Source organism: Microcaecilia unicolor, chromosome 8, assembly GCF_901765095.1.
Source record: "Microcaecilia unicolor chromosome 8, aMicUni1.1, whole genome shotgun sequence".
Taxonomy (NCBI): domain Eukaryota; kingdom Metazoa; phylum Chordata; class Amphibia; order Gymnophiona; family Siphonopidae; genus Microcaecilia; species Microcaecilia unicolor.
In genome coordinates, this window is record NC_044038.1 from 88,170,519 (window position 1) to 88,196,530 (window position 26,012).

At 46.9% G+C, this 26,012-nt stretch overlaps 1 protein-coding gene across 1 annotated transcript in view; it reads right to left on the reverse strand.

The window, feature by feature from the left end:
• The window catches only part of LOC115476643 (myelin-associated glycoprotein-like), a 116,566-nt gene extending 98,766 nt beyond the window's left edge, over positions 1–17,800 (reverse strand). Inside the window, exon 1 of the mRNA XM_030213118.1 lies at positions 17,591–17,800. The gene's annotated coding sequence lies outside the window, so the exon portion shown is untranslated. The remainder of the gene's footprint in view (positions 1–17,590) is intronic.
• Positions 17,801–26,012: the final 8,212 nt, after the last annotated feature.

Genomic DNA, 26,012 nt, shown 5'->3' on the forward strand with positions numbered 1-26,012 from the left:
AACCCGAATTATAGCTACGTCATGCAAGGTTCCACGTTAGGAGTTACGGACCAAGAAAGGGATCTGGGTGTCGTCGTCAATAATACATGGAAACCTTCTGCTCAGTGTGCTGCTGCGGCTCGGAAAGCGAATAGAATGTTGGGTATTATTAGGAAAGGTATGGAAAACAGGTGTGAGGATGTTATTATGTCGTTATATCACTCCATGGTGCGACCGCACTTTGAGTATTGTGTTCAATTCTGGTCGCCGCATCTCAAGAAAGATATAGTGGAATTGGAAAAGGTGCAGCGAAGGGCGACTAAAATGATAGCGGGGATGGGACGACTTCCTATGAAGAAAGACTAAGGAGGCTAGGGCTTTTCAGCTTGGAGAAGAGACGGCTGAGGGGAGACATGTTAGAGGTATATAAAATAATGAGTGGAGTGGAACAGGTGGATGTGACGCATCTGTTCACGCTTTCCAAAAATACTAGGACTAGGGGGCATGCGATGAAACTACAGTGTAGTAAATTTAAAACAAATCGGAGAAAATTTTTCTTCACCCAATGCGTAATTAAACTCTGGAATTCGTTGCCGGAGAACATGGTGAAGGCGGTTAGCTTGGCAGAGTTTAAAAAGGGGTTAGACGGTTTCCTAAAGGACAATTCCATAAACCGCTACTAAATGGACTTGGGAAAAATCCACAATTCCAGGAATAACATGTATAGAATGTTTGTACGTTTGGGAAGCTTGCCAGGTGCCCTTGGCCTGGATTGGCCGCTGTCGTGGACAGGATGCTGGGCTCGATGGACCCTTGGTCTTTTCCCAGTGTGGCATTACTTATGTACTTATGTAAGAAATGTGTGCCAACATGTGAGAGTGGAAGCATGTAGTAGCAGTAGCTAGATTTTGTGCACACAAAAAAATTGTCTTGGCATTTAGACTTGCATGCACACACATATTGGCATGTGCCAGAATGTTATTCTGCTCAGAAATATTATGGTATTGTGTTGTAATGTCAGCAGTCCAGCACTTTACTGTTTGCTCCAGCACATCTCCCCCTCAGCATTTCATTTCCTGCCCCCCTTTTTTAACCAAGGCCAGTCCTGCCACTTGGTGGACTAGGTATCCACTTAGGGAGGCAGAATTTGAGGGGGGAGTGAGGGTGGTGGTAACACACGTCCCACATGGCAGGATAGCAGCACATTAATGCTACTCTCAGCACCACAAGGGACCTTCTTGCACAGGAAGTCTGCTTCGGAGAGGGGGGGCCCGGGGGGTATCTGATATTTCTTGAGGACAAGCCTGTGCTGAAGGCCATCTCACTGTGGGCATGGGAGGAGTTAGGCTGACAGCATTAGGCCCAGCAGACGGAGATGCTGGACCGGGGGGGGGGGGGGGGGGGGGGTAAGGGAAGGGGAGATGAGATTCTGGAGGGTAGGGAAAGAGAAATTAGATAGTGGAAAGGGTAGGGAGGGGAAGGGGAGATATTGGCTACCTGGGATAGGAAAAGGAGGGGATGCCTGATCATGGGGGGGAAAGGCAGGGCCCTGAGCTGCTGCTGGGATGGCATATGGCTTAAGGATCATCTAGGGCATTAGATAACCATGTGCCAGCCCTGACATAGCCAGAAAAAAAAGATGTGGTTTCTTCATGCTTAGTAAAATAATGTTCAGAAGTACACTAAGCTGGACTTCCGGTGACATCATCGCCTTGATGGCAGCCTAAGCTTGCAGCTCCCGATTAACCCCGCTAATAAAGCGAACATTAGCGAATTTTCTTACCTGAATTCCTCTTATTTCGCATGCTGGTGGTGTATAGTAACCAGAGCGTTATCTGATGTCTCAAAAATTGAAAAATATAACGGCTAAAGGGGGAGCCCGGAGCAGCCAGCGTGTTTCCAAGACGGGAATGCGCCATGTGTCCCCGCAGCGTGGAGAGGCCTCCGATTCTGAATCGGTGCGTTCGGAGGAAGAATGTGGTGGCGAACAGGAAGAGTGTTTTACCAAAATATTGAAAGATTTGCGGAAAGACTTTGCCCATATGAAAGCGGACATTGTGGAACGCATTGACCACTTGAGAGGAGAGCTAAAGTAGGTGGGGGCCCATATTGACGACCTCGAGGTTCGCGTCGAGGAACAGGGTGAAGCGATGTCCCAATTACGTCGGAAGGACGAGGAATTTGAAAATCAACTGGCAGATTTGCAATATAAGGTAGACGATATGGAGAATCGGGGACGTCGGAACAACCTGCGTTTTCGAGGTGTTCCGGAAGCGGGGGAACAACAAAAAGATGTTAAAACAATTGTACAAGAACTGTGTAAGCAGCTTCAGGCAGAAACGCCGGATAGCCCCATGCCGGAAATTGAGCGGGCTCATAGAGCTCTGGGGGCACCTCCACCAAATAAACCTAGAGATATTGTTGTGAGATTTCTGAAGTACACAGACAAGGAGCAGCTTTTTACGTTAGCAAGACAATGCAAGGATTTACAGTTTAATGATACCCCTGTGCATATGTATCAAGACTTGTCAGCCTTTACATTACAACAGCGGAAGCTTATGAAACCTATATTGGAAGCGCTAGGCCGACAGAATGTGAAATACCGTTGGGCTTTCCCTGTTTGCCCTGTGTTTTACTATCGCTGGAAAACATCATAAGGTGCGTACACTGGAGCATGCACAGAATACCCTACAAAAGGCGGGAATCATGGTGCCTGAGAGTGAGTCACCTATGGAGCTGACTGCAGCCCAGGATAAAGTGTGACAGTGGCAACAAGTCTTTAATAAAGCAAAGAAGCCGCGGTTGAACAACTGACTTTTGGGATTGCAGAAACTGATGTGTTTAGCAACTAACAGGACACAGAGTTCGGTATGAGTGTTGCATGAGGATACACGGAAGATATGTGTGCTTGATTTAAGGAAGGGGTTGGGGTTGTTTGCTGTTGGGTGCTATAGGGTAGGGTGAGATGTTCACATCTGGGGGTCTTGCGGGGGGTGGGGGGAAGGATCCCTCTGTCACTTACGCAAAGAATGTTAGATGGGTAGAGGGGAGGGGGAGGGGGAGGGGGGGTTGGGCTGTTAGAGTTTCTCCCAGGGATGATTGTTCTGTACGAGAGAGCGTTATGTGGATGTGTGATTGCCATTAATAAATGACTTCCCAAATGAGGATTGTAACCTTTAATGTGAAAGGACTTAATGTGCCAAGAAAGAGACAATTGATCTGGCAAGAAATACTCAGACTGAAACCCCAGGTTGTGATGCTACAAGAGACGCATTTGAAGCGGGTTCATGAGAAACTGTTTCGACATGCTTCCTATTCCAAGAGTTTTTTTTGCATCTGATACTTCAAATAAGAAACAGCGAGGAGTTGCGTTGCTTTTTCATTCAGACTTCCCACTACAAATACAACAGGTGAAGAGAGACCCGAAGGGCTGCTATGTGCTGGTTAGAGGATCTGTGGAGAATAAGGAGATAACTTGGGGGGGGGGGGGGGGGGTGTATGCTCCCAACACGGGGCAATCCTCCTTTTTCATGTCATTACAAAAACAAATAAACTTATTAGCTGGGGTCCAGCTTATCCTGGGAGGTGACTTTAACGCTACCATGAATCCTGTTGTGGATAAATCTGGTCTGGTATCTAAGGGGGATACAATTCTCGCTAAAGTGTTGAACAGGGTTACTGGTGAATTGGGTTTGTTTGATTCCTGGAGGGATTGCCATACTACAGAGAGATATTACACCTTCTATTCCTCTGTGCATGATATCTATACTCGTATTGATTATCTTTTTGTGGATAAGACTCTGGGGGGAGTGATTCAGGATACCAAGATTGGTAATATAACAGTATCTGATCATGCCCCCTGCTGGGTGGATATTCAGTGGACCATGGAGAGCTCTACTGGGGGTAGATGGACTTTTAATAATACTTTGTTAACACAAAAGGGGTTCGGTACGGAGTATATTGAGGTGCTTAAAGAATACTTGCATTTTAATGTAGATTTGGGGCCATCTATAGCAGTGGTATGGGATGCCCTTAAAGCAGTTTCATGAGGCCATTTTATGAGGGTGGCGGGGAGGCTAAAAAGAGAGAGGGAAAAAGGAAAAGCAATATTGGAGGGGTCAGATCAGATAGTTGGAATTTAAGCATAAGCATACTGGTTCCCATAGGACATATAAATCTCTACAGATGGCTAGATTACAGTTAGACACCCTGCTTTCTAGGGATCTTGAGTTTATTAATGATAAGTTGCGACTCCATGGATATACCACTCGCAACCTTGGAACACAGGGCTCGATTGGAGGCTCCGATTGAGGTGAAGGAAGTGATCCAAGCCATTAAAACCTTGAAATCTGGAAAGTCGCCAGGTGTAGATGGCTATACTGGCGAATTTTATAAAGCATTTGCATCTCAATTAGCACCAGTGCTTGCTGAAGTATTTAATTTTATTCGTGAGGGGGGCCCCCTTCCATCTACAATGGCACAGGCTTGGATAGCTGTTGTTCCTAAACCTAATAAAGATGTGACCGAATGCGCATCATACCGACCTATATCTGTATTGAATGTAGATGTGAGAATAATGGCTAAGGTTCTGGCTGTTAGGCTTAATGTGGTTTTACAGACTCTCATTCATCCAGATCAAGTAGGTTTTGTTCTGAATAGGCAGGCCTCGGATAACATCAGGCGTACTCTTGACATTATGTATGTAGCGAAACAACGAAGGACACCCTATTGCTTGCTAAGTATCGATGCAGAGAAAGCATTCGATCGTGTTCATTGGCAGTTTCTTTATCAGGTCTTAGAGAGATATGGATTTGGGTCCAAATTTCAGAGCTGGATTCGTGCACTTTACGAGTCTCCCAGGGCATGTGTCCGGATTAATGGACAGGTTTCCCCATTTTTTGACTTACAACGGGGTACCCGGCAGGGGTGTCCCCTGTCGCCTCTTCTTTTTGCCCTTGCAATGGAACCTTTGGCCGTTACTATTAGAGATAACCTCAGGATACGGGGGATTGTGGTTGGCCAACTGGAATCTAAAATTGCACTTTTTGCAGATGATATTCTCCTGACCCTCTCTTCCCCCGTGGAATCAATGTCGGAGGTCTTTCAAGAGATAGAGCATTTCGGTCAGGTGTCAGGGTTTAAAATTAATGTTACTAAGACGGAGGCCATGGCAATGGGGTTGACTGCAGAAGAGTATGGTAGATGTAAACAAAAGTATCCACTAGCTTGGGTGACGGAGAGTATGAACTACTTAGGGATCCGCCTTACAAAGAGCTTTGAATGTTTGAGTGATGCTAACTATGTCCCATTATTGAATAGGATTAGGATTGACCTGGACCATTGGGAACACCTGTCCCTATCGTGGTTTGGTCGCATAGCCACTATTAAAATGAATGTTCTCCCTCGCTTACTCTATCTTTTTCAAGCTCTACCCATACCAATTAAGGGACAATTAATCCAGTCGATGCAGAATCGCTTACATAAATTTATTTGGCAGGGAAGCAAACCTAGACTTCCCCGGGCTATTATGTATAGGGCACGTAAGACAAAGGAGGGACTGGGTGTTCCTAAATTGGATCTTTACCATCTGGCTGCAAAAGCCAAAGCTGCTGTAGAGTGGTTCCAGGAGCCATTGCATAAGTTATGGGTACAGATGGAACAAAGTTTGGTTAGAAGCCCCTTGAAACTTGGACACTTGATTTGGCTGGCCCCTGAGCGACGATATCTGGGATCTACTCTGCCTCCTATTATTCAGTACACATTCACATGCTGGGATAAATTGGAACGTAAAAAGGGTTTTTTTTAATTCTCGATTGTCCCCTATAGCATATCACTCAGCTTTTCCACCAGGATGTGTTCCCTCTGCCTTCACTAGATGGAGGCGACAAGGATTAGATTTATGGGGGCAATTAGTGGAGGGTACTGAATTTGTTCAGTTTGCTGACCTGGCGGATACTGGCGGATCAATATGCTTATAACCAACTTTTGCATTTCCTACACTCTCCTGGTATCAGGGAGAAATTATTCACGGAAGTGACCTTTTTAGAAAAAATTTGTGTTCGGCATGAAGGCTCTAGGGGGTTGATAACTTTGTTGTATGGATACTTGAGGGATTCTCTGCCTGAGACTAGTCATTACCGTACTAGATGAGAAAAGGAATTAGGCGTGTGCTATGAGGAAGCCGAATGGCAGAAAATGGAGAGAGCAACCGTTAATTGTTCCCCAGCAGTTAATATTCCAGATAATAGTACTAAAGTCTTATATCGTTGGTACCTCACACCATCCCGTTTGAGTCACATGTTTCGGGGGGTTTCGTCCCTTTGTTGGCGGAACTGTGGCCAAAGGGGCACTCATGGTCATATTTGGTGGTCATGTCGGAAGGTGCAGGCTTACTGGAAGGCGATTCAGTGGAAGGTGCAGGTGTGGGTGGCCCACCCTATTCCTTGGGATCCAGCTATATTTCTGTTTAACAAACATGTTCCTGGGGTGCTGGGAGGGAAACAGATCCTGGATAAACATTGCTTTAGTGCAGGTCGGTTGGTGATTGCTCGATCATGGAAGCAACCTGGGTGTCCTTCAGTGAGTAAGTGGAAGGCTCTTCTTGAGTACATTGCTGAGAGAGAGCGACTGTGGGCTAAAGAGAAGAACACTTTGGCTAAATGGAAACAGGTATGGGCAGTTATGGGTATTTCTTAGGTTGTTTTTGATATGAGGACTGGCAGGGTATAAATGTGGGGAGATCCCTGGGAGGAAGAGTTGGGGGGTAGGGATTAGGGAATTTTATTTTGGCTGAGGTTTTGGTGTTGATAATTTTGTTATAAAATGTTAAAATGTAACTGGGAATGGCTTTGTATTAAGAAGGTGTTCTGTGACAGCAGAGACCTTCGGAGAAAGCGAATGCTACATACCTGTAGAAGGTATTCTCCGAGGACAGCAGGCTGATTGTTCTCACTGATGGGTGACGTCCACGGCAGCCCCTCCAATCGGAAACTTCACTAGCAAAGTCCTTTGCTAGCCCTCGCGCGCCCGCGCGCACCGCGCATGCGCGGCCGTCTTCCCGCCCGAAACCGGCTCGAGCCGGCCAGTCCAGTATGTAGCAAGACAATACACTTCAAGGGAAGACACAACTCCAAAGGGGAGGCGGGCGGGTTGGTGAGAACAATCAGCCTGCTGTCCTCGGAGAATACCTTCTACAGGTATGTAGCATTCGCTTTCTCCGAGGACAAGCAGGCTGCTTGTTCTCACTGATGGGGTATCCCTAGCCCCCAGGCTCACTCAAAACAACAACCATGGTCAATTGGGCCTCGCAACGGCGAGGACATAACTGAGATTGACCTAAAAAATTTACCAACTAACTGAGAGTGCAGCCTGAAACAGAACAAACAGGGCCCTCGGGGGGTGGAGTTGGATCCTAAAGCCCAAACAGGTTCTGAAGAACTGACTGCCCGAACCGACTGTCGCGTCGGGTATCCTGCTGCAGGCAGTAATGAGATGTGAATGTGTGGACAGATGACCACGTCGCAGCTTTGCAAATTTCTTCAATGGAGGCTGACTTCAAGTGGGCTACCGACGCAGCCATGGCTCTAACATTATGAGCCGTGACATGACCCTCAAGAGCCAGCCCCGCCTGGGCGTAAGTGAAGGAAATGCAATCTGCTAGCCAATTGGATATGGTGCGTTTCCCTACAGCCACTCCCCTCCTATTGGGGTCAAAAGAAACAAACAATTGGGCGGACTGTCTGGTGGGCTGTGTCCGCTCCAGGTAGAAGGCCAATGCTCTCTTGCAGTCCAATGTGTGCAGCTGACGTTCAGCAGGGCAGGAATGAGGACGGGGAAAGAATGTTGGCAAGACAATTGACTGGTTCAGATGGAACTCCGACACGACCTTTGGCAGAAACTTAGGGTGAGTGCGGAGGACTACTCTGTTGTGATGAAATTTGGTGTAAGGGGCCTGGGCTACCAGGGCCTGAAGCTCACTGACTCTACGAGCCGAAGTAACTGCCACCAAGAAAATGACCTTCCAGGTCAAGTACTTCGGATGGCAGGAATTCAGTGGCTCAAAAGGAGGTTTCATCAGCTGGGTGAGAACGACATTGAGATCCCATGACACTGTAGGAGGCTTGACAGGGGGCTTTGACAAAAGCGAACCTCTCATGAAGCGAACAACTAAAGGCTGTCCTGAGATCGGCTTACCTTCCACTTGGTAATGGTATGCACTGATTGCACTAAGGTGAACCCTTACGGAGTTGGTCTTCAGACCAGACTCAGACAAGTGCAGAAGGTATTCAAGCAGGGTCTGTGTAGGACAAGAGCGAGGATCTAGGGCCTTGCTGTCACACCAGACGGCAAACCTCCTCCAATGAAAGAAGTAACTTCTCTTAGTGGAGTCTTTCCTGGAAGCAAGCAAGATGCGGGAGACACCCTCTGGCAGACCCAAAGAGGCAAAGTCTACGCCCTCAACATCCAGGCCGTGAGAGCCAGGGACTGGAGGTTGGGATGCAGAAGAGCCCCGTCGTCCTGCGTGATGAGGGTCGGAAAACACTCCAATCTCCACGGTTCTTCGGAGGATAACTCCAGAAGAAGAGGGAACCAGATCTGACGCGGCCAAAAGGGAGCAATCAGAATCATGGTGCCTCGGTCTTGCTTGAGTTTCAACAAAGTCTTCCCCACCAGAGGTATGGGAGGATAAGCATACAGCAGACCTTCCCCCCAATCCAGGAGGAAGGCATCCGACGCCAGTCTGCCGTGGGCCTGAAGCCTGGAACAGAACTGAGGGACCTTGTGGTTCACTTGAGATGCGAAGAGATCCACCAGGGGGGTGCCCCACGCCTGAAAGATCTGTCGCACCACACGGGAATTGAGCGACCACTCGTGAGGTTGCATAATCCTGCTCAACCTGTCGGCCAGACTGTTGTTTACGCCTGCCAGATATGTGGCTTGGAGCACCATGCCCTGACGGCGAGCCCAGAGCCACATGCTGACGGCTTCCTGACACAGGGGGCGAGATCCGGTGCCCCCTGCTTGTTGACATAGTACATGGCAACCTGATTGTCTGTCTGAATTTGGATAATTTGGTGGGACAGCCGATCTCTGAAAGCCTTCAGAGCGTTCCAGATCGCTCGCAACTCCAGAAGATTGATCTGTAGATCGCGTTCTTGGAGGGACCAACTTCCTTGGGTGTGAAGCCCATCGACATGAGCTCCCCATCCCAGGAGAGACGCATCCGTGGTCAGCATTTTTTGTGGCTGAGGAATTTGGAAGGGACGTCCCAGAGTCAAATTGGAGCAAATCGTCCACCAAAACAGGGATTCGAGAAAACTCGTGGACAGGTGGATCACGTCCTCTAGACCCCCAGCGGCCTGATACCACTGGGAGGCTAGGGTCCATTGAGCAGATCTCATGTGAAGGCGGGCCATGGGAGTCACATGAACTGTGGAGGCCATGTGGCCCAGCAATCTCAACATCTGCCGAGCTGTGATCTGCTGGGACGCTCGCACCCGCGAGACGAGGGACAACAAGTTGTTGGCTCTCGTCTCTGGGAGATAGGCGCGAGCCGTCCGAGAATCCAGCAGGGCTCCGATGAATTCGAGTTTCTGCACTGGGAGAAGATGGGACTTTGGGTAATTTATCACAAACCCCAGTAGCTCCAGGAGGCGAATAGTCATCTGCATGGACTGCAGGGCTCCTGCCTCGGATGTGTTCTTCACCAGCCAATCGTCGAGATATGGGAACACGTGCACCCCCAGCCTGCGAAGCGCCGCTGCTACCACAGCTAGGCACTTTGTGAACACCCTGGGCGCAGAGGCGAGCCCAAAGGGTAGCACACAGTACTGGAAGTGGCGTGTGCCCAGCTGAAATCGCAGATACTGTCTGTGAGCTGGCAGTATCGGGATGTGTGTATAGGCATCCTTCAAGTCCAGAGAGCATAGCCAATCGTTTTGCTGAATCATGGGGAGAAGGGTGCCCAGGGAAAGCATCCTGAACTTTTCTTTTACGAGATACTTGTTCAGGGCCCTTAGGTCTAGGATGGGACGCATCCCCCCTGTTTTCTTTTCCACAAGGAAGTACCTGGAATAGAATCCCAGCCCTTCTTGCCCGGATGGCACGGGCTCGACCGCATTGGCGCTGAGAAGGGCGGAGAGTTCCTCTGCAAGTACCTGCTTGTGCTGGAAGCTGTAAGACTGAGCTCCCGGTGGACAATTTGGAGGTTTTGATGCCAAATTGAGGGTGTATCCCTGCCGGACTATTTGGAGAACCCACTGATCGGAGGTTATGAGAGGCCACCTTTGGTGAAAAGCTTTCAACCTCCCCCCGACTGGCAGGTCGCCCGGCACTGACACTTGGATGTCGGCTATGCTCTGCTGGAGCCAGTCAAAAGCTCGCCCCTTGCTTTTGCTGGGGAGCCGCGGGGCCTTGCTGAGGCGCACGCTGCTGACGAGAGCGAGCGCGCTGGGGCTTAGCCTGGGCCGCAGGCTGTCGGAAGGAGGATTGTACCTACGCTTGCCAGACGTATAGGGAACAGTCTTCCTTCCCCCGAAAAATCGTCTACCTGTAGAGGTAGAAGCTGAAGGCTGCCGGCGGGCGAATTTGTCGAATGCGGTGTCCCGCTGGTGGAGAGACTCTACCACCTGTTCGACTTTTTCGCCAAAAATGTTATCCGCACGGCAAGGCGAGTCCGCAATCCGCTGCTGGAGTCTATTCTCCAGGTCGGCGGCACGCAGCCATGAGAGCCTGCGCATCACCACACCTTGAGCAGCGGCCCTGGACGCAACATCAAAAGTGTCATAAACTCCTCTGGCCAGGAATTTTCTGCACGCCTTCAGCTGCCTGACCACCTCCTGAAAAGGCTTGGCTTGCTCAGGGGGAAGAGCATCAACCAAGCCCGCCAACTGCCGCACATTATTCCGCATGTGTATGCTCGTGTAGAGCTGGTAAGACTGAATTTTGGCCACGAGCATAGAGGAATGGTAGGCCTTCCTCCCAAAGGAGTCTAAGGTTCTAGAGTCTTTGCCCGGGGGCGCCGAAGCATGCTCTCTAGAACTCTTAGCCTTCTTTAGGGCCAGATCCACAACTCCAGAGTCGTGAGGCAACTGGGTGCGCATCAGCTCTGGGTCCCCATGGATCCGGTATTGGGACTCGATCTTCTTGGGGATGTGGGGATTAGTTAGAGGTTTCGTCCAGTTCGCAAGCAATGTCTTTTTTAGGACATGATGCAAGGGAACAGTGGATGCTTCCTTAGGTGGAGAAGGATAGTCCAGGAGCTCAAACATTTCAGCCCTGGGCTCGTCCTCCACAACCACCGGGAAGGGGATGGCCGTAGACATCTCCCGGACAAAGGAAGCAAAAGACAGACTCTCGGGAGGAGAAAGCTGTCTTTCAGGAGAGGGAGTGGGATCAGAAGGAAGACCCTCAGACTCCTCGTCAGAGAAATATCTGGGATCTTCTTCTTCTTCCCACGAGGCCTCACCCTCGGTGTCAGACACAAGTTCACGGACCTGCGTCTGCAACTGGGCCCGGCTCGACTCCGTGGAGCCACGTCCACGATGGGGGCGTCGAGAGGTAGACTCCCTCGCCCGCATCGGCGAAGCTCCCTCCGCCGACGTAGTCGGGGAGCCCTCCTGGGAGGTGGCCGCAGTCGGCACCGCACGCGGTACCAACGTCGGGGACCTCACCCCGGGCGATGGGCCAGCCGGCGCCACGCTCGACGGTACCGGAGGCGCAAGCACCGCCGGTACCGGAGGGGTAGGGCGCAACAGCTCCCCCAGAATCTCTGGGAGAACGGCCCGGAGGCTCTCGTTCAGAGCGGCTGCAGAGAAAGGCATGGAGGTCGATGCAGGCGTCGACGTCAGTACCTGTTCCGGGCGTGGAGGCTGTTCCGGGCTGTCCAGAGCGGAGCGCATCGACACCTCCTGAACAGAGGGTGAGCGGTCCTCTCGGTGCCGATGCCTGCTGGGTGCCGACTCCCTCGGCGACCCAGAGCTCTCGGTGCCGACGCGGGGAGGGGGACCGGTGTCGATGCTTCTTCGACTTCTTCCGAAGCATGTCACCGGAGCTCCCCGGCACCGACGAGGAGGACGTCGAATCCACCCGTCGCTTCCTCGGGGCCGAGACCGAAGAGGGTCGATCTCGGGGGGGCTGTACCGCAGGAGCCCTCAGGGTAGGAGGAGACCCACCCGAGGGCTCACCGCCACCAGCAGGGGAATGGACAGCCCTCACCTGCACTCCACCCGATGCACCACCGTCCGACGACATCAGCAGACGAGGTCCTGGTACCACCGACGTCGATGCAGCTATCCGATGTCTCGGCGCCGATGCAGAGGCCCGATGCCTCGATGCACTCGATGCAAGGGCGGCCGAGGAAGATGGTCTGGACGCTGACGACGTCGATGCACTCGAAGATCCCGGTGCCGATGCCGACGAAGAGCCCGAGAACAACACGTTCCACTGGGCTAGTCTCACTACCTGAGTCCGCCTTTGAAGCAGGGAACACAGACTGCAGTTCTGAGGGCGGTGCTCGGCCCCCAGACACTGAAGACACGACGAGTGTCGATCAGTGAGCGAGATAACCCGGGCGCACTGGGTGCACTTCTTGAAGCCGCTGGAAGGCTTCGATGTCATGGGCGGAAAAATCACGCCGGCGAAATCAAAAGCCGAAATGGCGAAAATTGAAGCACCAAAATTTAGAGGGAGAAAAATCTCGACCGAGGCCAAAAAGAGGCCTACCCCGACGACGAAAGAAAACTTACCGGGGCAAAAAGCTGGAAGTACGGGGAGGATTGACACGAAACCCGGTGGAGGGTTTCCGGAGCACTTCCCGACTTTAGAAAAGCTTTTCCGAAGAAAAAAACACGCTCAAAAAACAATTTGGACGCGCGAGGTCAACTTTCCGGGGCCCGACACGGCGAAACACGACCGTACCGAGTGCGGACAAAAGAAGACTGGCCGGCTCGAGCCGGTTTCGGGCGGGAAGACGGCCGCGCATGCGCGGTGCGCGCGGGCGCGCGAGGGCTAGCAAAGGACTTTGCTAGTGAAGTTTCCGATTGGAGGGGCTGCCGTGGACGTCACCCATCAGTGAGAACAAGCAGCCTGCTTGTCCTCGGAGAATTGACTTTGTCTACTGGAAATGATTAGCTGTGTTTATGTCATAATGTATGTGTGATAAAGTCTTTCAATAAAGCTCCTGGTTAAAAATTAAAAAAAAAAAAAAGAAGTACACTAAGCTGTGCTCAAAGTCTAATGAACTTTATTACATCAGCCCCAGAATCAGAGCGACAGAGGGATACAATAATGTGTTTTAAAAGGCTTGTCAGGACACAGTTGCAAGCTATGACTTGTTTTTATTCTTTCCAACTCAAAAATGTTATAAAAAGTATATAAATGGGGTCGACAATGACTGTCCATCTTTCTGGAGGCAAAAGAATTCTGAAAGATTTACAGAATAGGATGGCCTGAGGGAAAAATCAGTAAAAAGACACAAAACTTTGGCCAAATTGGACTGGGGTTTCCAGAAATATAAGCCTTATCTCCCCCCAAAAATGGCCCAATGCATTGGGAGGATTTCTGGTTTCTGTAGCATAGAAAATTGAACAGAATGGGATGAAACTTGGTATGTGGGAAAACCTAGTAAATAAGTTAAAAAAGGTCCACATCAAACAGGAGGTTCCAGAGAAATGAGATTCCCCTAAAAATGTCCCAATACATTTGTATAAGAGGAGTTCCATTTTCTGTAGCATAGGTATTTACTAATGATAAATGTAGTAGTTAGAGAATTCCTTCTTTCAAACTGCCTCTCCCCAGTCTCTATTCTTCTAACCCCCTAAACTAACCCATCCCAACACATATCGCCCTGCTCAAACTGTCCCATCCCCTTAAACTAACATCCTACAACTTCCTTGCTACCTTACAAACTGTCCCCACACCCAAAATACCTCAACAGCTACCCTAACACCCCACAAAGTGCTGCCACCCCCGAAAACTACCACTGCAATTGCCATTGCCCTACCACCTCACAAGCTGCCCCATTCTCTACTTTACCTACTCCTGCCCCAACCCCTCACCCACCCCCAAATATTATCCCTTCCAAATCCCCCAGGACCCTGCAAACTACCTCACTCCCAAAACTATCCCTCTACATGTAACTGCCCACCCCAAAAAACTTTCCCACAACTTCCCCCACCTTGCAAACTACTAAACCATGCCCCAAACCCCACAAATTGCTTCCTGCAACTTTACCACTGTCTTACAAACTGCCCCCCACTAATGTCACATCACCCTTCAAACTGCCCACATCCAAAATCTATCCCTTGCAATTTCCATACCACCCTGCAAACAGCCCCACTCACAAAAAATACCACGCAACTGCTTCACTACCCTCAAACTACCTCATAAATATCCCCCACAATTACTCTGCCACCCTGCAAATTACACCATCTGAAAAAGTACCCTGCCACTACACTACCCTACCACCCAACAAACTGCTGCACCCACAGGATTAGCCTCCCTCAGCTGCACTACCATTCTGACAAGTGTCCCTGTACTCCGCAAACTGTCCCACCACCTTACTAACTGCCACACATCCAAAAACTAATCCCCCCTGCTAATTGCCTCCACCCCCCTTAAATTTCCTCCACAAAATTGCCCTTGGCCCACAATTTCACCACCACCTGAAAAGTACCCTATTTCCCAAAACTATCCTACAACTGCCCCACCACCCCGCAAACTGCTCATCCTCAAAAACAAAGTACCCCAACCCCCAAAACTACCCCAAGCAACTGCCCCACCGCCCCACAAAGTGCCGTTACCTCTAAAAAATACCCCTTGCAATCTGCACCATCACCCCAGCTATCCCCAACAAACACAACACATGCAATGCGCACACAAAACACACAACAGTGATACATACACAAACACACACACAGAGGGGTTAGAAAGAATATCATGAGCCATGCTGTAGCTGCTTTCCGGCTTGTTATTATTTCAGAAAGAGTTTGAGCTCTGTCGTGTTTTCAGCCTACCCTCCTTCCTCCACACCCTTCCCCCCCTCCCCCCACAAACAAAACAAGTTTTGCAAGACCTCAGAAACATTACACAATGTTTTAGGTGATTTTGCATGTCTAAAGTTTTTTCAGATTTCTCAGTTCCTCAACCCCATAAATCTTAAACAACAAATAGATCGTGCTCATTTCTTATGGAGCTGTCAGCTTGACCATAGCCTGCATGATCACAACAAGCAAATGACAGTCACAACAAACTACTTTGTGCCTCGAAAGTGTGAAGTACCTGCTTCATACCCTAAGCCAGTGGTTCTCAGCCCAGTCTTTGAGGCACTCAGTCGAGTTTTCAGGATATCCACAATGAATACATATGAGAGAGATCTGCATGTACTGTCTCCTTGGTATTCAAATCTATCTTATACATATGCATTGCAGATATCCTGAAACCTGGCAGAGATGCCAAGTTACCCAGTTCCAGACTGGAAATTTTGGAACAGTCCTGGTCTTCTGGCCACTCCATCTATTGTGGTACTTGCAGCACTGATTTCAATGGGTAGGATCAGACACTGCAAATCCCACACTGCTTTGGGATGTAAGTTCAAAACCAGGACTATCCCAAAATATGAAGCCTGGAACTGGGTAACTTGGAATCTCTGGACTGACTGGGTGTGCCCAGAGGACTGGGTGAAAGGCACTGCCCAAAGTTGCAACACACATCAAGGACACCTCAGAGTGTAGGAGCAACAGCAGGTCCTGAGAAGGACCAGCCAAAAAGTCTCCCTCCTGGAATGGGTAACTTGGCAGCTCTGTTACACCACTGCATGGCTGGACACCTATTTCAATCCTTACTAAGAAAAGGCAGGAACTACAAGAGTATAGATTTCACTGGGTTAAAACTGGGAGCTGACTGCACTGGTCTGGTGAGTTGGAGTCATCTAGGGACCTTACCATTGCAGCCGTGTTCCATATTTATTTATTTTTATTTATTTATTGGGATTTATTAACCACCTTTATGAAAACATTCACCCAAGGCGGTGTACAGCAAGTACAATTTAACATAAAACTTACAACTTTGTTAACACCATAACAACAGGAAAATAACCAAGAATAAACATAAATACAATCGATGAGGTAAACTTGAAAGCAGTAAACTGAAACCTAATAATAGAAATACTGTGAAACAGTATCAAAAATATACACATTTAGTATAACACTGGAATTCAAATACCAGAGATATAATACAATGTTAGCATAATACTAATGATACACCTAATAAGCATAACATTCAACTCTGGCTCTGCTGGAATTAATTTTTTAAGGGAATTTAGACCAGTGAGCTGCTGTTTTTCTGGTCTTGGTATACTGGGGAGGAGGGTTTCAGTTGTTGAAGAAGACTGAGGTTTTAAGCATTAAATCCCCTCTCATCAATCCTAAATTAAGTGCAGAAAGACACGATTTTTCTATTCCATCTGGTGAGAAAAATAAAAACAAGCAAAGTAGCTTTAGAGTGAGGTCACCAGGAGACTCCAGATCAGAGTTTTTCAACCCAACCCTTGGGGCACACCCAGCCATTCGGGATTTTAAACCACAACTGGCTGGGTGTACCCCGAGGAGTAGGTTGAAAACCTCTGCTCCAGATCATCAAGAACCCACTGTTCTAGACTTCCCTTTTCCTCCAATGCAAGCAAAGACTTATGGGTTTTGCTTTTTGTAGGACAATGGTTCGAAAACCTGTACTAGGGGGACCACCAGCCAGACAGATTTTCAGGGTATCCACAATAAATATGCATGAGAGAGATTTGCATGCCTACTACTTCCATTATATGCAAACCTGTCTCATGCATATTTATTGTGGATATCCTGAAAACCAACTGGCTGGTGGTCCCCCCAGGATCAGAAACGCTGCCTCAGATAAGTGAAAGCACAAGTCCACATATGAAATGGGATAAGACCAGGACTAACTCAGCCTGATGACCTGGACAGCTCCTTTCCGTGGTTATTGAACTCTGGTTAAAGCACAGCTACAGGAATAGCAAAAAAGGAGCAGGGGATGGGAAAGGGGAAAGAAACCTATTATTGAGCCAGAAGTGCAAAGACATGATGCTTTCTACATGTGACTTCATTTCCCAGCTCTGATGCTGACCCTCTGGGTGACCTTAGTCAGGTCATTTCATCCCCCTGTCACCAATAAAACAGTTCCACACAGTCCAGACCCCAAAAATGGATTGTGAGGCCTTCCACCCTGGAAGTGGCTGCATGTATGACCTGTAGCATCACACTCTAGAACACTCTGGGCTCCATGCTCTGTAACCATCCCCGGGACACACCCAGCTAGTCTGGTGTTCAGAATATCCATAATGAATATGAATGACAAAGATCTGCATAGAATGGAGGTAGTGCATGCAAATCTATCTCATTCATATTCATTGTGGATATCCTGAAAATCAGACTGGCCAGGTGTGTCTCAAGGATTGGGATGAGAACCTCTGCTCTATATCGATTAAACAACGCAGACCTATTTTTCATCAGTGGTAGTAGGAGGAAACTTGCATGAGCTGACTGCTGAAGAAGACACTGGAAGCACACGTGTATCAGAAAGCAAGAAGGATGCATCTTACCTTTCAACTTCCCTATCCCCACGGCAGGCAGCTCGGGCTGTAAAATCACTGGCCCTAGATAAAGACAGAAACACTTCAGTAGGGACTGACTCAGCCCATGAGCAAGATGTTCTTCTCCGCTTCCTTCCAGAAAGGCTTTTCCTCCCACTTGTGGAGTTTTTACGCTCCCTTAGATTGGGCTTCTGAAATGCAGCAGGCTCGGGTTGTGTTGCTGCGGCTGCCACCGTGCTACACACTCTTTCCTAGCTGTGGGAGTTCTGCAATGTGCTTTCTATGTTTTCAGACGCAGGGAAGGAGCCCACACAGACATTCCAGTGGCTGTGCAGGCTTCGATGACAGTAAGCTCTCAACCAGCTGCCATGAGGCTGGCAGGCTGCTAAGCACTCTGCTTGATGTCTGAGTTTGCTGCTTGGTAGGTGTGCGAGTGGGTGGGCAATCTGTGCCTAACCAAGCAGTGCCTCACAGTTTTGGCAAGAGGACGGAGCAATTTAATAACTTACTGCACATTAGGGTAGTTTCAGCTGTGCTGTGGATAAGAGCAAGCTCCAGGTGATGTTCCCTTCTCTAAAGTAAGAAAGATAGAGCCTGCAGACCAGTCCAGTTTGGATCTCATAATCCCATCCCAGGGAGACACTGATATCCCTGCTTTGTTGTACATCCTTGCCCCCATGCCATCCTCCCCAAAATGGAAACCCGCCCTTTTTATGCAAATTTGTCAAAAAGAAAAAGGCAGCTGCACAACAGCATAACTTTGAGGTTAGAGCTCAATACTGTGAAATCTGGAGAAATCCTGTTCCAGTTCCACTTTTGCTACTAAATCTTGATATGATCATAAGTAAGACGCTTATCCCCCAATATTCAAAACCATTTTACCAGCCAGGAACAGCACCTGGCCGTTTAGATGGCATTTAACCGCCTATCCAGCTATATTTAGCAGATATTCCCAGTTAGTGCCTAGGAGATAACTGGATGTATCGGGCAATATAGCCAACAATCCCCGAATATTCAATCCATATCCAGCTATTTGTAAGCGGGCACATTGGGCCACTTACACAGCTGATAAATCTTTAGTCGGTTTAAAGTTAACCGGCAATCTTTGAATATTAACTTAGCTGGGTAACTTTAAACCGGCTAAAAATAAACCAGATATTCACTGCCAGTCACCAGATATGGCCCAGCATAGAATTTCTGGGCTGACAACCAATCGCAGGAGTTAGCCGAGATCCCTCCCACAGTCTGAATATCGGCCCCCAAGCCTTCCTTTTCTCAACCAACAACTGCAGGGCCAGAGTTAACCATGCTGGGATCCAGGGCAGAAACTTGGGAGAAAGCCCACCTGCATTCTGCATTTCTTTCAGCTTTTAGCTGGCTTAGGGGCTTCCTATATTGTGGAGGCCCAGGGCTATTGCCCTGTTTGCACTCTGCTAACACTGGCCCTGATCAATCATAAACTGTAAAGAATAAGGTCTTATCATAACCCTTGTGGCCTCCTAGAATCATGTTCAGCCAGACTGGAAATAGTGCTCATTAGTCTTTGTCCATGGAACCTTGCTGCCATATGTAGCTTCATGGTTTGTCCTCTCATTCCCCCACCACCACAACAATTCAGACTTGCACTGCTATAACACCTGCCCCTCAACTCTGTGTGTCTCCCCACACTCCCACTGTGCACCTTTATACCACCCTTCTCCTCCAACAAAGCAGTGTAATTCTGAGCCCCATTGCATTTAGCATACAGCCAGGGGGTACAGGGCACAGGGCAGTTCAGCAGGAGCAGACCCCTCAACCTCCCCCTCCCCCCCCCCCCGAAGACTGAAGAGTGGGGAGAATCCCCCTCCTCCTAACTTATCAAGGAGCAAGAAGGAAGGGTCACACACCTTCTGGTCCAGTGGCAATATCTCCACTGTGTGGCACACTGATGCTTCCAAGTGATTTCAGATGTGAGGAACAGAGAATGCAGAAGCACAGGGCCTAGGGTGATAGTTCAAATTTGCTCCCCTTCTCCCCCCCCCCCCCCCCCAAGGATGGTCCTTCCTGATTCCCTCTCTGAGCTTAGGGATGAGGTTCATATTGTGGGCTCAATTCCTGTAGCAACCTCACTTCCTCCCATGAAAATTTCCATTTCAAGTAGTGGACACGTTTTTGGAGGGTGTGGGGAATGCTTTGAGACATTGAAGGGGTGCTTGAAGGCAGCAAAATGATATTTGGAGGGAGCAGAAGTATATAGGGGTAAAATGGCAGTGGGAAGAAAAGCAGAATCACTGAAGGTGATGGGGATGTTTTTGATATCCCCTTCCTCCCTCAGCTTTCAAATTTCAGAAACCATATTAATCCCAGTGACCATGCTATGACAGTACTTTAGCTGTGGAGGGGGTGTTAGAGAGCATCTAACGGATAAACATGTGACAGATTTGCATGGAGGAACGAGCCAAAATCTAATTAACCCCACAAGTAAAACTGCTATCTCTTCCAATTACTGGCCCATGGCTTTCATAGTGTCACATAGATCCAAACAGGACCCTCCATTACCAGTGCTGCTGGCAAGAAAAGTAAAACTGCCCCCCCCCCCCCAGAACCAAGCTCATTATTGAGCTGCAGTCCTTAAAAGTACTAGTGGCAGAGATTACTGCTGCAACTAAAGAAATTATAACAGAGCTGGCTTCTTACAGCACAATTGTCTTTCAAAAGAAGGTAAATGAACTGGAGGAAAGGACCCCTTGTTGGAAGATACTGTGACATTCAAGGCTTAATTTTTTAGGGGAATGGGCTTGAATGTAGTTCCACCATTTCTTTTCAGACTCTACAGCAGCAGGTTCTGCTCCAGCCCCTCCCTTCCAGTCAGCCTGCAGAGAAGAGGAGAGGAGGGGATGAGAGAGGAACAGAACAGAGAATACTCCCTAAATCTAGCCGTTACGGAATATTTATTTATTTTATTTATGGTTCATTTGTATCCCACATTTTCCCACGCATGCAGGCACAATGAATACTAGTGTAAGTTTGCATTTCAGCGCCTAACTTTAGCTGCAAAAAACTTACAGCATGTCAAAGGTTGGTGTAAATGCTTGCGTCTAACTGCTGTTAGTTACGTGCACAACTAATAATAGTTTATTTTTATTTATAGCTCTTGATACACCGGGAATGGAACCATCAATGACAACTATGTAGTTTACAGCAAATAGCCAAAAAAGCACAAGGAGCCTTCAAGAAAGGGATATCTCAGTTTTATTTTATTGATCAGACCTGATACAATCCATATTTCTGCTACAAATGCCTGCATCAGGGGTCTAATGATGGTGTATGATTCCAAAAATATCAATCATCCATTGTAGGGAAACATCCTTGTCTTAAAAAATACAAGTGTACTTAAACTGACGCCAAACAGACAATGCGGGAGCCGGTAAAATATTCAAACTTAAGCTTCCTGCACTGAACTATACAAAGCTGCCGTGTGTTGGCAAACTAAACATTCAAACAGAAAGCCACAATTAAAAGAAAAAAAAAAGGAAGTGAGCAGAAAGAACCGAAACAGAGGAGCGAGAGAGACATCAGAAAGGACAAAGGATCAGGGGATAGGGACCTGAAGGCCTCTACAAAGAGATGAGTTTTTCAGGAGAGCTTTGAAAGTGGGAAAGGTGCCAACCGATTAGAGGGATGAGAGTTCCACAACTTAGGACCAAGGAGGAAGTTTTGGGCATCCATGCCCCTCCCACGTTCACTACTCCCTAGCAGTTGTATGCTAAAGGAATTATGAGTTAATGCTACAGAGTACCAACTAAGGACAGTTATGTGCATAACTCCTAAATGGTCCCAATTACCACCAATTACCTCCAATGATTGACAAATATTAGTTGCTATTACCAATTAGCATCTAATTTAACTATTAAATTACACACAACTGCCATTATTCTAGAACCTGTGCACACAATTTTACAAGCTAAGTGAACAAATGTGCATGCAAGATTATAAAATTAAGTAGTTAGAAGATTCCAGAAAGAATTGAAGGTGGTAATCTAGCAAAATTTATGAAGACATTTGTGCCAAAGGTACTGGAAATTGAAACTAAAAAATACATGAAGTGTTTTCTCATAATACTAACAAAAAACTAACTGAGACTGAGGCCAGTAGTGATTCGTATCTTATGATATCCACAGACTATTGGAAATCCTGAAAAAGTCAATATGCAGGCAACTGTACTGTAGGATGGAAATAAACATTTAATAATCACAGATCTAAATAAACTCACAGCCAGAAAAGGAAGACATTGCTGGTAATAATATGAGAGTAACCAAGAAATATGAAAACATAGTTTGGATTACTTTATCCAGAAAGACTGAAAGTCTCTGAGATTAATGACCAAAATATTTAAGGTGAAAGAGGCTAATATAAATACTGGCAGGTTAGAAGTAAAACTAATAAAAATGTTTGCAGGTGCATTTGAAGCAAAATACCTGTGAGGGAGTCAGATGGACCTCTAGATGACCAAAGGATGAAAAAAGCACTCAGAAAAGACAAGGCCACACCAAAAATACTAAATGAAATCTTTATTTCAGTCTTTACTGAGGAAGACATTGGGGAGATACTCACACTGAAAACACTCTTTGAGATACTGAAGCATATTACAGTGAACCTGGAAAATGTAATGGAGCAAACTGACAAACTAAACAGTAACAAATCACTATGACTGGATGGTATATGTGTACACCCCAGAGTTCTGAAAAACTGAAAATTGAAACTCCAGACCTATTACTAGTACTCTGTAAATAATCATTAAAATCAGCTATGACTGGAGAATAAGTAATGTAGTACTACATAGACTTTAGAAAGAACTCCAGTATTGACTCAAGATACCATAGACCAGTAAGTCCGTTGTTGGTACAAGGGCAAAATGTTGAAACTAAATGCTTAAAACAAAATTAGTGGCCCTATGGATAAACATGGCTTAATGGGACAAAGCCACCATGAATTTAAGAATGGGAAGTCTTGCCTTACCAATCTATTGGATTTTCTTTTAAGGTGTTAATAAACATGTGGATAAGGATGAGCCACTGGATACCGTGTATCTGGATTATGAGAAAGTATTTGATAAAGATCCTCACCCACTGGAACACATCCCCCAACCCCCCCCCCCCCTTCAAATGACACCTCAGGGGTGAGGAACTGGATTGGAGGGGGGGAGATCAGAGGCTAAATTGTGGGGGGAATGTGCTAGGGGACAGAGGTTGCAGCCTGGAGCATCGGACTGTGGCTTGGCAGCCTGATGCTCCAGATCATTAGAATAACACTGCTTGCAGGGTGAATGCAAGCAGCATTACTCTTTTACTACGGGATTCAGCAATCTACAGGACTGTTACACCACAGGTTGCTGCATTCCCTGGGAAACTGAGGTGAAGTCAAATATCACCTTTTAAAGCACCATGATAACTTCCTCTCTAAATCTTTAAAAAGATACATTAAAAGCTTTGGCCTGACCAAGTATGGCAGATCTTTTGATCTTATGAGCTACCAATGAAAATGACGGAGCAACAATTTAAAAACGACAATGTGGAGCAGCAGCTGCTAGGTTTGTTTGGTTTAGAGTGTATGGCAATGACAGCAGCGTGGGTGAGTGGAAACAGAGATTAACCAATGGGCTTCTTTACTTACAGTGGACTTGATTGGCTCATTTCCACTCTTGTCTATTGATCTTTGTGCAGCATGTCATAGGTTGGCTTGGGGGGGGGGGAAGCTAAATGAAAAGAAAACAACCTGATAATTTTTGGCCTGTGCACATCCCTACCAATTGGTGTTGTGGAGCTTGGATGCTGTTTCCTTTCTTATCATCACTTGCTCAGCTGGCTTTGGAGCAAAATGTGGCATTATGTATGCTAATTTATATGCGCTTTTTGTGAGCTGCAAAGCCATAAAGAAAATGTTTTTCTCAATGTGGAAACTCAAATGCGTAAAACCATTCTTCCCGAGGGAAATATTTCATAACCTGGTACAGTCCATGGTACTAAGCCACGCAGATTACTGTAATGGAATCTATGCGGGATGCAAGGATCAACTCATAAAGAAACTTCAGACCGCCCAAAACACAGCAGCCAGGCTTATATTTGGAAAAACACGTTTTGACGCCAAACTACTCAGAGAAAAATTGCACTGGCTACCAATCAAAGAACGTATCACTTTCAAAATCTGCATGACTGTTCATAAATTATTTACGGCGAGGCACCGGGATACATGACAGACCTCATCGACCTGCCAACCAGAAACACCACAAATCTGCACGATCATACCTAAACCTCCACTACTCAGGCAGCAAAAGACTGAAATACAAATCCACCTATGCAACCAGCTTTTCCTACCTAAACGCACAACTATGGAACGCATTACCAAAAGCAGTAAAAACTACGCTTGACCACCTATATTTTCGGAAAGCACTAAAGACAGTCCTGTTCAAAAGAGCATACCCTACCGACCCAACATAAAAATACCTGGTCACATGTGACACAATGTAACCAAAGACTGTAACGGACATTATCTGACTCTCCTTCCCCCTTTCCCTCTCTAACTTTCCCCCAACCGCACCTACCATACATGTAACTACCTTACATGTACCTCATTCTACTACAATATCACTTTGTATTCATTCATACCATGTATTTGTTCAGACCGTAATCGGCTAACGCCGTTAACGGTTATATGTAAGCCACATTGAGCCTGCAAAAGGTGGGAAAATGTGGGATACAAATGTAACAAATAATAATAATAATTGTACGAACCAGATATCTGACACACCCGGAACTGAATACTGAACTAAGTCTGTGGATCAGCTTTTGGGTAGCTTTTTTTTTTTTTTATTGATGAGCAACTACAACAACCCCTGACGCAGGCATATTTGCAGAAACATTGCCCATGTCAAGTCTGGAAATAAAGATCTAGTTGCTGTCCTCAGTTCTGAAGGCCCTTGTGCTTTTTTGTTTGCTGTTTGTGTTTTGTGCTTTGGTTTCCTTCTCTTCATGCTCTTTCTTAATTTACATGTAAGCCATTTAAATAAATATTTATTCACATTCTAAAAAGAATAAAATAAAATAAAGCTATTATTATTTGAAGAATTTTGGAGAAAGTGACTTTTAAATAAGAGTCGATACCTCTGTATTCCATTTCTCTCATCCTTATTAAGATAGACAGAAAAACAAACAGTGTTGTGATGGGATTCCTGCTATTCTGATACGTGCTATGTCAGGCTGAAATTCAAATCCTTCCAATTACATCTGGAGTATTAGTAACTCCGATGTCATTTAGGGGCCCTTTAATTAAAAGGTTATCGTGCAGCAACAGGCTTGCCACATGGCCACCTGGAACTACCACTGACCCAATGCAGGTGCTGGTGGTAGTTCCATCTCCAGCATGCACCATTTCTGGTGCTACAGAAAATGAAGTCTGATTTCTTTCACAGGGATTAACTGGTGGTAATTGGTTACCACTAGGTTAGCTCAGGAGCCCTTAAAGCCACCTCAATGGGTGGCAGCAAGTGCTCCCCCAAAATGGCCCTAAAGCACGACAAACACGGCCGCTGATGCTAGCGCAGGTCCCCTTCTGCCACAGCTTAGCAAAGGGGTCCCTTAGTGATGATAATGGCAAACATATTGATTAACATTTCTTTCTTAATGATTAGGTTATGCATTGTTCAGACAAGTGATACTGTATTTAATCAATGAAATCACTTTAAAAAATGTAATGTCAACATGAATTATTATCATTATCTTTATTATCAATTGTGTAATTGATTCAGGGCCCCCCTCATGTAAGGGGGGGCATACTTTAGATCTTGTGTTATCTTGGTTGGACAACCCATTTTTAACAATCTCATTTTTTTTGTGCCTCTCTCTCTTGGTCAGACCATCTTGCCATGAGCTTTCAGGTACATTATCACAGAATTCAGTACGATAATGCAGTCAACAACGGGATCTTATTTGAGTAGACAGCTCTCTGGTATTGATCCCTAGGAACTGCCCCCTCTTCTTGCCCACTTCCTGGAGGACATTGGAGAATGTCTCTTGGAGGCTAGAGCAGAGATGTGGTATTTGGTGTTGGGAAAGGTACTGGATGAAGTTGCCCACCTAAGGGAGGTTTGCATTTCCTCTCGAAGATTTAACCAATGGTACCATATGGGGTTGGTTCTTATAATGTCAAATGCAGTGAGCGGAACAACAGTGGGTGAGGCATGTAATTTTTGGTGGCTTTACAGAATTAGGGTGATAATATGCAGTTTCCTCCAGAATCTATATAGTGTGCCTAGAGTTCCACATGGTTCTGCATGTAAATCTAGGCATAGTCTATAACTACACGCATAGATTAATTGTTTTAACAAGCTGTTAAGTGTTACTTCCCCTGTAGCTTAGGGGTTGCTAAGACTCAAGCCTTCTTGTGCAACACTGCA